This window comes from Myotis myotis, unplaced genomic scaffold (genome assembly GCF_014108235.1).
Source record: "Myotis myotis isolate mMyoMyo1 unplaced genomic scaffold, mMyoMyo1.p scaffold_m19_p_4, whole genome shotgun sequence".
In the NCBI taxonomy this organism is placed as follows: Eukaryota; Metazoa; Chordata; class Mammalia; order Chiroptera; family Vespertilionidae; genus Myotis; species Myotis myotis.
Genome location: NW_023416346.1, coordinates 156,673 through 170,221, shown reverse-complemented (window position 1 = coordinate 170,221; position 13,549 = coordinate 156,673).

The following is a 13,549-nucleotide window of genomic DNA, read 5'->3' as shown; positions in this document are numbered from 1 at the left end:
GAAGAAGCAAACTGCCATGATATGGAGAGTCATGTGCCAGGGAAAATTGAGAAGTCTCTAGTATCTGAGGGCCTCCATCTTACAACTGGAAGGCACTGAATTCTGCCAACCAGTGAGCCTGGAAGAGAAACCCAGTCCTCAGATGAGACCACAGCACTGGCTGAAGTCTTATGAGGCCTTGAGCAGAGGACCCAGTTAATCAGTGCCCAGGCTCCTGACCCATGAACACTGTAGTTTTAATCCACTGTTTATGGTAATTGTCATGCAGCAATAGAAATGAATACCAGTCTTACTCTGTGGAAGGGTTTCTCCATATGGCGGCTTCCTTCATCAAAGAGTCAATAGAGTCTAATAGCAAGACAAGTGTCAGAAAGATAATCATGGAAGTGATATCCCATCACTTTTGACATGTTCTGTTAGAAGCAAGTCACAGGCCCCTCTCACACTCAAGATGAGGGCATGACACAAGGACGTGAAGACCAGGAGGCAAGGATCACAGGGGTCATCTTAGAGCCTACTTGCCATACCACTCGTTTGGCTGCTCATTATAAAGGAGAAAGGGAAGGATTAAGTCAAAGCACTTGGAAGAGGCAAACATGAGACAAGCATAAACAAACAAAGTATCCATGTTTTGTCAGAGGTGTCAGAATAATTCACCCTTTTTAATAAGGTGCTTCATTGAGGATCAACACTGAGTCATTTTTCATAGTATTTTATAAATACTTTTATAAAAATCATTGTAAAAACATCATACCAGCCATCTTCCCTTGGACTGTGAATGCTTGTATTATATTTATTTTCCAATTTTGGTTTCATATTTGGCTTTTACAGTGAAATACTGAACACTTCCTACATGCCAGATACTATACCAGAAACTAAGAAAATAGAAGTCACAGTTATGGTGGAGTAAAATGAAGAAAACACATCATCATTTAGAGATATTAGGGTAATTTAAAAACCCAAGTTTCCTAATTGAATGAAAAGGAGATTAGTGAACACTAAGCTTCACACAAACAAAAAAGCTAAGCTAACATATTTAAGAATTCAAAAAAAGAGAAAAGATCATGTTATGCTCAGATTTCAGGATCCCCAAAAGACCACCAGGGAGTCAGCCGAGCCCGATGCAAAAGCAAAGAGTCTTTATTCGAGCTAGCTCGGCTCCCCAACCACACTCACCGACTCAGCGGCAAGCAGCAGAGAGTGAGCTCTGTGGGGAGAGGGGTTTTATAGGGGGGTTGGAGTAAGGGGAGGAGGGAGGACTGTGGGCCCTGCCGATTGGCCAGGCGCAAGTCGGTGTCTTATTACACAGGATATGGTTGTATCTATGGTGGGCACTTCCCTTGATTATCATTGGTTAGTTTAAAGAAATCCTAGGTGTGGCTAGCAGAGGCTTGGGCTTCCCGGAAGAAGCTCCTTGCCGAGCACATGGCTAAGGCTGCTACCCAAAAATGGAGGATCCGGGGTAAGATGGAGGGCGTAGCCCTCACCATGGGTCAAGATGGAGGGCGTAGCCCTCGCCCTTTCATTCCCCCCTTGTCTTGAGACTTCCGGCTCAATCATGAGACGGACTGCATTTCTGTTTCACCATTGCTAGTGGCATGTACTGGGCGTGTAGAACTATCAACTGAACCACTCCTATATGCTTCTTGACAAATTGGACTACTCTGTTAATAATGCAAGGGCCAAAAGTCAACAGCATTAGGAGGACTACAAGGGGTCCAGCGAGGTCCGCTGTCCTCCTGAGGGTGATCTGCAGCGGGTGTGTTTGGTTAGAGGTCATCTTCCACTCAGGCTCCCTGCTGTCCTGGGCACAGAAGGAGCTGGGCTTGTTACCTGGCAGAGACAAACTATAACAAATGGTCTGGTGGAAGGGAAAGAAAACATTTCAGTTTTAACAACTTAAACACAACAAGAATGGTAACTGACCACCTTCCAGGACAGCTAATATATAGCTATAACAATGTCCCTCAGTGTGGGAGACTGGACACTTGCCAGTTACTCCCAAAAACTACCAAGGATTGTAGACCATCACCGGTCTACAGCAACTGCTGGCAGCTACAGCTACATTTAAACCTGTAAGAGAATCAAAGGTTAATACAACATATTAATACAGTGAAACATAATATTGGCACATGGCCACTTCAGGCAGCCAAATCCTCTGCTACTAAACATGAGATATGGCAGGGCTATACAAACATCTTAGGGAGGTGACTAAAGTCCATTCCTGACACTCCTATATAAGGCAAAATTGTCCTCGTCTCTCTGGAGCCATGTCCATGAAGATGCAGGCATCACCTGAGGCTATTATACAGTTTTCTGCAAGTCACTGTCAGGGCTGTGCACTGTGGCCAGTTCTTTCTAGAGATAAACACAGTCTGTCCAATTTCCTTAAAATGTATTCTGGCACAGGAGAAAGTTGTTTTGCTGTACACAGGTAGCTTAACCCCTATACCACTAGGCTTGGACCTCTGCCCAGCAAACTGCAGTCTACAAGTTCAATACGCAGCCTCTGGTTCTCCTAACCCAATGAGGTTTCGGCCAGTCTCTGAGTCAGACTTCTCCTCTTCTTGGAGAACTTCAAAGTCCCGATGGCTTCCATGTCCAGGGAGAGTGCCCCTTTGTTAACCCTGCCCATCAGCCACAGCGCTCCACTCTCCTGCCTTTCCACCAGTTCCCTTTGTGGCAGAGCAGCAACCAGGCCTCCTCCATGAGGATTCTAACAAACAATTGAAAACAAGTCAAACAAAACACAGTCACAGGCAGGGTTAGGAATGATAGGGGTGGCCTGCCAAACATGATTTCAGAGGGAGTAAAGCCCAGGGTGTAAGTTCCTTACCTGGTAAAGGGCATACGGTAGGAGAGCCACCCAGTCCCCACCAGTCTCCATGGTTAATTTGGTAAGGGTCTCCTTTAGAGTTCTGTTCATCCTTTCTACCTGCCCTGAACTCTGGGGCCTATAAGAATTTCCAATTTGCCCCAATAGCCCTGGCTACTACCTGCGTTACCTGTGAAATAAAGGCTGGTCCATTGTCGGATCCTATCATAACAGGAAAACCATACTTGGGTAAGATGTCTTCCAGCAGCTTACCATGAAATGAAAATTTTGGTTAATACCTTTTGAATAATTATCTATTTCAAGTTAGCCAAATTTAATTAATTTGAAAACTTGACAACTATTTTACTGTCAAATTTAATACTCTAACAATAATTTTAATTTATATTCTTGTGAAGGCTCTGAGCATTCCTATTGTTAGGCTAGATTTAGACATAGGGTCTCTTAGCCAAGCCTCCGTTTATCTGGCTTCTGATTTCAGCTGGACCAAATCTCTTTTGTTCCTGATCTGGGCTGGGCATGGGAAGCAAGAAGTAGCCATGGGGACAGGAGACCTTCCTCAGAAGGGGCGAGCATTCAAGCCCCTGCACCATTGGGGGGGTGAAGATCTGTGCCCCACCTTTGTTGAACCCCAAGTTCTCTCCTACTGGCCCCCCGACTGTGCCTGTCTTAGGTCGCCCCTCCCTGAGAGGTCTTACCCATCATTGACTACCAGCCATCCTCTGGGCCAAGTAGGGTGATGTGAGGTTCAGTTCTGTCTACTTGTTAACCTATGTCCCTCTGGCCTCCATGCCCAGCACCTGCCTTTAGATCCCCTTACCTGCTGGCGGGGCCCTGGCATTGATCATGGGGAACCCAGGTTTCTTCTCCAGAGAGGGCCCAGCTTACACCATTGGGCAAGAGACAGATCCATGGTACCAGCTTTTCATGATTTCAGCTTGAACAGAGAGCTTAGATAACAGCTGTAGACAATTGGAATCCTCTTGGCAAAAAAAGGTCAAGAGAGGTCAATACAGAATGCTTAAGTAACTTCCCCAGGGGGCCCTCCACACAGTGGAAGGGAATAAATCCTTTCCTGTCCTTAAAACATTCAAAGGATTTATTTGTAAGTTTGTTTGGGATAAAGCATCAAAAATATATATATATTAATGACCATACTTCACTTTAGAAATTGGATTATTGCTATCAGTCCCTTTTAAAGACTTTGACATAAGCTACTTAACTTTTGTTTAGGGAGGGAACATATAACCTTTAATTGTCCTTAGTTTAAGGAAAGCAGGGTTTTCTACATTCAAGAGATTAGCTTTAAAAATAGTATTAAATAAATCCGAGAGGCAATCACACTTCCTGCCCCATCCACATTTCTGTAGTAAAACTCCGCCTTAAAACTCCACCCCTGAAATCCCATCCTGCCTCAGTAAGCAGACATTCCTTTTGTGATTGGAGAAGTCAGAGGGAGGGGCCTTTGCTGTTTCAAGATGGCGACCACCAGGGGAGCGGCAAGCCATGCGGCCAACATGGCGGCTGCCAAGTCACGCAGCCCAACATTGTGGCTGTCTAAACTGTTCTCTGACAGAAAAGATGATTTCCTCATTCTCACAATAAACAAGGGAAGAGCAAACCAAAATCCCTAAAAGATAGATGGCCAACATTATATTGCAGACAAACAGAAATCTCATTAGCTGTTTATACCTTTTATAATTATCTTAAAGAATATCAATTAAATTTAAACTGGTTTTTGTCTTAAAAATTTCAGTTGAGGTCATAAAATAAATCCTCTTTTTTTAATCAGACCAATAAGCAAAGACATTTAGCTACCATAACACACAATTTCTCCCAATTCAATCCGAACCTTAAACTTTTAGCTGGTAAGTCAAATATTTAGCATTTCTCAATCAGTAACATTTTTAAGAATAAACTTCAAAAATGTGGCCCAGCCTGTGCACGTGCAGCAGCTGCTGAAGCTCAAGCACCAGACTGTGCAGCAGCAGAAGGCCATCCAGCCACAAGCTGGCAGTCAGACATCCCCCGAGGGTCCTGGACTGCAAGAGGGTGCAGGCCGGGCTGAGGGACTCACCCCCCCCCTCCCCGTGCACAAATTTTGTGCATTGGGCCTCTAGTAAAGTATAATATTAACTTTATCATAGGAATAAATGACTATATGGAGCCCTACCTGGTTTGGCTCAGTGGATAGAATATCATCCTGTGGACTGAAGAGTCCCAGGTTTGATTCCAGTCAAGGGCACATGCCCAGATTGTGGGCTTGATCCCCAGTGCAGGGCATGCAGGAGGCAGCCAATCAATGGTTCTCCCTCATCAGTGATGTTTCTATCTCTCTCTCCCTCTCCCTTTCTCTCTAAAATCAATTTTTTAAAAAAAATCACCAAATGGAGTTTATCATAGGAATAAAAACTAGTTTTAACATTCAACATTAAATCAATGTATTTCACCACATTAACATACCTAGGAAAAATTATATAAGAATATCAAAATAAAAAGTATTTGACAAAATTCAACATCCATGCCTGGTAAAATTTTTCAGCAAGAGACTATGAGGAAACTTTTTCAACTCAATAAAGAACATTTATTTACAAAAGAACTCCAGCTGATATCATACTTAATGGTGAATGACTGAATTTTTTCCTCTAAGATCATAGTGTCCACTGTTGCCACTCCTATTCAATATTGTGCTAGAGTTCTATCCAGTGCAATCAGGCAAGTAAAAGAAATAAAATGTATTTAGATTGAAAAGAAAAAAAATAAAAGTGTCTATTTGAAGATGAAATGATTGTCTATATAGAAAATTCAATGGATTCTATAAAAAAGTAATTAAACTAGTGAACTCTCTATCCCATATATTATACAAACAATTGAAAATGGAAATTTAAATATAGTACCAGTTGTAATAGCATTGAAAATATGGAATATTTAGAGATAAATATGACAAAAATTCTTCAAGATCTGAATATCAAAAACAATAAAATGTTGTTGAGAGAAATTAAAGTTCATGGATCCGACTCGTAACTATTAAAATGTTGATTCTCCCCAACCTGATTTATATATTAAATTCAATCCAAATCAAGATCTCAGTAGGCTTTTTAAATAGAATTTAACAGAGTGTTAACGTAAAAAACCATTGAAACCTGTAAAGAATTTTTGTGAGTTTATTTGAGCCAAACTATCTGTTATGCCCAAGAATCAGCCACCAGGGAGCCCCCTCCGATGCAATAAACAAAGAGTCTTTATTGCAAACCCGGGTTTGGCTCTCAGCCCCTCTACCGACGCAGCGGTGAGACGAGAGAGCGATTCCCAGGAGAACAAAGGTTATATAGGGCTAGTCATTTGGGTGGGCTTAGGTAAGTGACGTGGGTTACAGAGACTGGTCACTTTGGTCAGGGTCTTTCAGCAGGGTCTTACAGCACAGTGGTCAGGAAGTGACCAACACATTCTAAGGTTTGAGCCATCCCTCATTACGTCCTGATTGGTCAACAGCGATGCATAGGGAACAATTTATGGTATAGCCTTGTTAGGACCTTAGCTGCGTTCCTTGAGCTTCATTGGTCCACTCAGGTGGTGGTTGGGGGAGTCAGGACATTTCTGGCATTCCTGTGGTCACTCCCTGGGGGGGGGGGGGGGGTCAGGCTGAAGACCCAGCTCTACAAGTATGGGGACAGTCAGTTCTGCTTTGTTCTTTCACTATCGACATAGGCCGGGGAGCAGAACCTCAAAGAATTGAGATAATGCTCCAAAGAATGGTGGGGTTACAATTGTATTTATACATTGCAATCAAAGGAGGGACATAGGTGGGTTACAGGAAGTTCATTGGTGACAGATTTAAGGAGGTGGGATTAAGCGAAGTGGGGAAACCTCTAGGATAGGATAAAAAGTAAAATGATGGACACATACTTAGATGGGTACAGGAACAATTAACAAGGAATCTGTGGTATCTGTCCTGGGCCCAGCACACCTGGCTGTGCCCCAGGGGCTCCATAAAAAGGGAAGTCACAAGTTACCCAGAATCCCAAGGACATGTTATCATAGATGCAAAAAGACAGATAGGCTCAGTTACGGTAAAGGTTGACCTTATCAGTGAAGATATCGGCTTAGGACGTAACTGCCCACCATAACTTGCTTTTAGTTAAAGTTTAATTTTTGACCATCCTTTGTGGTTATTTTAGGTCTCCGAGTTTGCAAAACTGCCATGCAGGCCTCTCCTGAGCTTGTCAGGTCAGCATGTGGCCCCTTTCGTCCATAAGACTAATTCTAAAATGAATATGGAAATACAAAGGACTCAGAAGAGCAAAAATAACTTTGAAAAAGTATGTATATGCCAGATGTGTTTGTTTCCCCCGCGTCCCGTGTGGTTCAGGGTTCAGGATCTGGAAAAAGGGCTGCACACAATTGAAAGAGACTAGACAAGAGATAATAATTTGGAAATTGGGGGGCCAGGCAAGAGCCCATCCCAAGAGGAGGGACTCTGCTTGTGCTCAGGCCTGCCATCCTTTTATTCAGTTTGGGATCCACCCATAGCCCTTAGGCAGGCAAGTTCCAGTAACAGGCAGACTAGCCCATCAGCAAGGATTTACATAATAAATGGGGAAGTTGCTTCAGCTACCATTGCCTGGACTAACAGTGGGTGCACAGCCCTGCCTTCGGGTTCCTTGTCCACACCTCTCTGCTAGAGAGGACAATAGGCGGCTTCCCCCAAAAAAGAGTAACATATATGGGGGAATAAAACTCCTTGACCTAAAGATTTATTAAAAACTTACATTAATGAAGATGCTGCAGTATTGGCATAAAGGTAGACAAACAGGTAATGAAACAGAATAGAAAGTCCAGAAAGAGGCCCAGACATATAAGGTCAATTGGTTTCTGACAAAGGTGCAAAAGCAATGCAGTGGAGAAAAAACAGTCATTTCAACAAATGGTGTTGTAACAATTATACATTCATATGCCAAAAGAAAAAAAAAACTTGGATCCAAACTTCACATGAAAGATAAACAATAATTCAAAACTAATATTTTATAATAAATAACAAATTTTGAATTCACTAATGTAGGTGAGGACATAGATATTTGATGATTACTAAATGTCTGTGCTATAGGGTCTTTTGGAAAATTTATTAAAAATTATGTTTACATGAGTGATTGTTCAAAGTTTATTTTAGAATCCTGGGATGTAGCAATTATATTACTAGTCACATAAATATCATTTTGTTACCAGGAGGAAGTGACCACCTCTGTAGTAAGGCACAGCACAGTGACACTGTCATGGGGGCAGAAACCCCTGCTGCTGTCCCTTGGATCACAGCGGAGACTGTGGCACAGGCCTAAGGCACTTGAGATTGCCCCTCAACTGAAGCACAGTAGACGGGCCTGAGAGTGAGCCCCTGGCGATGGTCATTTGCCCTCTCTAACGCTCTGCAAAAAGCCCATTGCTTTCATTGTGCAAATCTGGAAATAGGATCGCATTTTCTGTGTTGTGGCTCTGTTTCTCTGTCCAGTGGAAATTCAGTTTTCTCCTCCTACGGTTTCTGTTCCACATTGGTGAAAGAGGAGATTTTATCCAAGTTATGCTTCGGCAGGAAAAATAATTTTTAGATTGGATCTAAGATGAAAATGGTTCCTTAGCCTTATGGAAACACAAATACTATGACTTTTCCTGTCTTACACTATAAATATTCCAATGTCTGCAGTGGCTTCTCTTGGCTGCAGAACTCTTGTTTAAATATTTCATATCCACCAATATTTGGATTATGAAAACACACGAAGTTTGAATTTTATTCATATTTTCATATTATTAACATTAATTTCTTAGGCATGTCAGATCAATTTTATCATAAATTAAGAACATATTGGAAATTATATCATTCAGGTTCATGCCAAGATGCTGCAACAGAGACCCATTATTAAGTGGCTGATTCAAGGTATATGCTTCTCTCTCAGATCACAATTCAAAACTATGCCATCCAAGATTAATGAGGCTGCTGTGCAATCCTCAATACAGGCCTTCCATTTATTTCATGGCTCATGGTGGCTTGAGTCCAGGTCTCATAATCACCCAGCCAAGATTGAAGGGAAAGGCTCAGGAGAGTACATCAACCTTTCATTGTAGGGAGACAAATTGAAAATAGCATACATTACTTCTGTTTACATCAAATGACCAGAACATAGTCTTATGACTGCACCAAATTGCAAGAAAGACTGAAATATTATCCTGATCTGGGATTCTAAGTGCCTAGCTAAAGTTTGGGAGCTCTATTGTTAAAGAGAGAGACTGAATATTTGTGGAAAGTGAGTTGGGTTTCAGGAGTGCACAGTATTGGCAGGAAAGTAGAAGAGAAATATTTGTAAACAAGCAAAAGAAGAGCAGCTTTGGTTGGAGGTGGAGTGTACAGGGAAATACGCACTATTTGAACAGTCAAGGCCCTGTTGTCAAGTTAAAAAAATAAAAACTTCAACCATTTTGTCATTTTTCTGTCACTTGTTCTAGATTCAAGTCTAAATGACCAAGAAAAGGTGTCTGCCTTACATTGTTTTTGGAGAAGTAGAAAGAATTAGATGGATGTTACCTCCTGAAACCCATTGGGTATCCAGAGTTGGAGAGAAAGCAATTTGAATTTCTCATACCACCATATTATTCACAATAGGAAGAGGTAGTTCCCTAGAAAGAAATTGGGGTACCATTTGGGAGGGGTGCTGGACTATCACAAAACACATATCTACCATATTAGTAACTTTAAGTATTTGCCAGACTATTGGTCCCAACTAATTTATTTGGCCATGCCAAAAAGCAGGTTGTGGCTACTATACAAAAGAAGTCACCATTGTATCCATATGTTTCCAGGATCTGGGTTTTATTGATGCTTACTTTGTATTTTCTTGTGCCTATGCCTCCTTTCACATTCTTTATATGTCTGCCAAGCCTTGTTATCGGTTGTGTGAACTACTCCTCCTTGGCTAGGATGCAAGTAAGAAAAAAGCCCTATGGAGTCTGAGAGAGCTTTCCTGAAATGTCATTTAAGGTAACATCTGAAAAAAGGGAGATGTTACCTAGAATAAGAAGTTGGAAAAACAAGCAGAAGGAAGAGTATGTGCAAAGACCCTGAGTGCAAACAAAAAGAATATTGGTGTGACTAACATACAGTGTGTGATGGGAAGTGTGGTGAGAGTTGAAGCTGGATAGGTAGACAGAGTGCAGATCAACAAAACCTTTATGCTATGCTCAAAATCTTACTGTTTTATCTGCCTAGACCAGTAATAAATCAAAGGATTTTAAGCTGCTGAGTGACAGTTTGCTTGGCTGTAGTAAATGTTGAATATACTGAGGTTGCACTAGAGAGAGGTGTGGATGCAGAATACCACTTAGAAAATTATTGATAAGAATCCAGTGGGTGGTAATGAAGATGGAGCAACATAACAGAATTCAAGGAGGATAAGGAGGAAAATCAACTGGACATAAGGGTGGGTTGGATGGAGTGGAAGAAAGGAGTCAAGGATGAATAGTGGTACCAATCACAGAAACAGAATAGTAGAGGTTTGCAGGTTACAGGTCCTGGATCTATTAACTATATGTGGAGTTGGAAATGCATTTGAACAATCAGGAGAAGTTATATAGTAGAGTTAAGAACACACAGCAGAGCCTAAAGATACAGATTTATGAGTTCTCATTGTTTAGCTGGTAATTAAATGTCTCTGTGTGAATGAAGTCATCTCAAGAGAGAGTATGGAAATTCTCATGGAATTCAACATTCATTGGTTGCCCAGATATTGATTGGTGGCCAAAGAGACTGGGCAGCATTCAGAGAGGTCAAATGCATGATAGTGTGCTCTCCTGGAATGTAAAGATTGTTAGTGTCACTAGAAATAACAGGTAGTCATTAGTGTTGAGTGCTTCTGAGAAGTGTGTAAAGATGATGACTAACACATCTGTTGGTGAAAATGACATGCAGGTCATGAGAGCAAGAATTATCTCAGAGGAACAATGTAGGCAGACCCAAATTGGAGTAGGCTGATGGAGGCAGACAGTTTAGACAACGTTTTTGAAAGGGAAAAAAATAAAGTGTTGGAGGAAAACTATATAACATGACCATCATGCAATAGCATCCATTTGAGAATAAGATATAACAAACAGCCCTAGCCAGTTTGGCTCAGTGGATAGAGTGTTGGCCTGTGGACTAAAGGGTCCCAGGTTCAATTCTGGCCAAGGGCACACACCTGGGTTGTGGGCCCTATCCCCCTCAGTAGGGGATGTGCAGGAGGAGGAGCCAATCAATGATTCTCTCTCATCACTGATGTTTCTATCTCTCTAGCTCTCTCCCTTCCTGTCGGAAATCAATAAGAACATATTTTAAAAAAGATATAACAAACATTGGGTTTCATTGTACCAAGTCATATACTCAAGAGACACATCACTGTGTATTCTACATTTAAAGAGAAGCGATCATGAGGCAAATGGGGAAAGTGCCTATATCTTATATGTTCAGACAAATAGAAATTTAACCCACTCAGGCAGAGAGAAGGACCAGAGCAATACAGGAAAGCTTTAAGCAGCCTCCTGAAAATATTACTGTAAAATCCCAATTTGTCTTGGATGTGTTCAACTCTGCGTGCTTTGTATAAAACATAACTTTTTCATGCATCAACTTTTCTTTGTCTACTTAACCAGGGTCAGAGAAAGGCTGATGCTTGAAAAGTTCTTGGAACAAAAAAAATCCAAGATTTGACTAAATGAATCATTTGATTAGTTATCATTAACAGCAAGATGCAACCCAATAAGGACTATTAACTCATTGTTTCTAAACTTGGCTTGTTTCTGTACTTGGCTGGATTCCTCAGAGCTCTGGCCAAACAACAGGGTTTCTGCATGTGCTCTGAACTCCCTAAAGACATCACAATAAGCCAGAAACTCTCAGGGTTCAAAAGAGGTCTTTAGAAAAAGGATAAAAAGGGGCCTGGGTACAACCACAGGGAGAGGCATCCTATTCGGTGCACATTCAGAGGATATGTATTAACTGTACTTCTTGCAACTGGAAACTCTATTTAGCCTCCAGGACTAATTTTCCAGTCTAAGTCTTCACAATGATGCTGACCTTTGGGTTGCTTACAAGAGAGTAAATGAAAGCTTTCTCTCCTCCAACACATCCTTCCTTGACTTGAAACATGTGACAAGGCTGTTACCTCCAGCACATGCTTTCTGAATGAATCAGCATTCTAAAAGACAGAAGCCCTAGGATGTGCCAATATCAACGGAATCAGCAAGGATTAAGAGGAGTGGGGAGACAGTTCAATGGATGCAGCCTTATCTAGGGTGTCAATTGCACCATCTTCAAAGTTGGCAGCCTAGAAATCTTGTTGGTAATAAAGGGAGAAAGGGCCAGAACTACCTCTGCAAGGCCGTGAGTGGACCTCACTGGACGGAGGACTGGGGTCTTCTATAAGAAATCAACATCGTAATAGTTCAACAGAGGCATGTGTCTGAGGATATTTTTATTTTATTTTTTGGTTAGTCCTTGCTCAAGGTATTTTTCCATTGCTTTTCAGAGAGAATTGAAGAGAGGGGGAGAGAGAGAGAGAAACATCCATGTGAGAGAGACACATCCATCAGTTGCCTCCTGCACTCACCCTGACTGGTAAGTGGGGAGCAAACCTACAATCCAGGTATGTGCCCTAGACCAAGAATCAAACCCGTGACACTTCTGTGGGTGAGTCAATGCTCTAATCACTCAGAAACACTGACCAGGGCTGTGAGGATAGTTTTTAGGCACAAAGTCCCAGTCCCATGCTACTTACACTCCTTTTCAAATGTACAGCCTGTGGGATACAAATTGACTGTTCCCTCATTATCACGGTAAGGTATTCCTGCCTCAGAAATGTCCTGGACTCCTGCTTCTCTGTTCCTCTGTTAGACTGGGAGCTTAGTGCCACAAACCACACTACAAGCCAAGGTTAGAGCTTTGAAGTTTTGGGCTCAATCCTATAGAAAATAGATTTTGTCACAGGATCTAACCAATATGTTTTCACTTTGTGCCATTTTCTTTCAGCCTCTAGTCCTGGGTGAAGGCCCCCTGTATATATTTACACAGGTTTTATCTGGCCAAAAAAAAAAAAAATGCCCTTCAGACTCCGATATCCCCTTGTCAAGATCCAGAAGCTAATGTTTGCTATGGCTTCCTTCACTTTTCCCTGTTTGAGTTGTATATCCTTTTTTCCCTGTTATTCCCTTTTCTTCAGTGTCCTCAAGGATCTCATCCACTGCAATGGCTTCAGCTTTTACCTCTATGCAAGCATTTCAAATCTATACTCCTCTCTTCATCTTGTCTACTGAATTTCAAAAAATTTTTTAACACTAGGCATCTTCTACATTGTTGTTTCACCTGCATCACAATCTTAACATGTTCGAATCTAAACTCATTGTAGCCCCATAATGGCTCCTTGCCTGTATCAGTTCATGTTCTACCAGAGCAGCAAAATCAGTAGAAGACTTATACTGCATAAGGCCAATATGCATTTGTTACTTGTAATTGTTCTTATGCAACTGTGGGGGATTGCTAAGTAGTTTATGTATGGCTGTTGTTGTCTCTGAGTCTAATACTGGAGCTTGAAGTTCATGGGATAGGCAGTAAGGAAGGAAAGATGTAAATTGGAGGAGGGAAATCAAGAGCAGGCTTGAACCAACAAGCATGAGCTGGAACACCATGAGTAAGACTGGAACTCA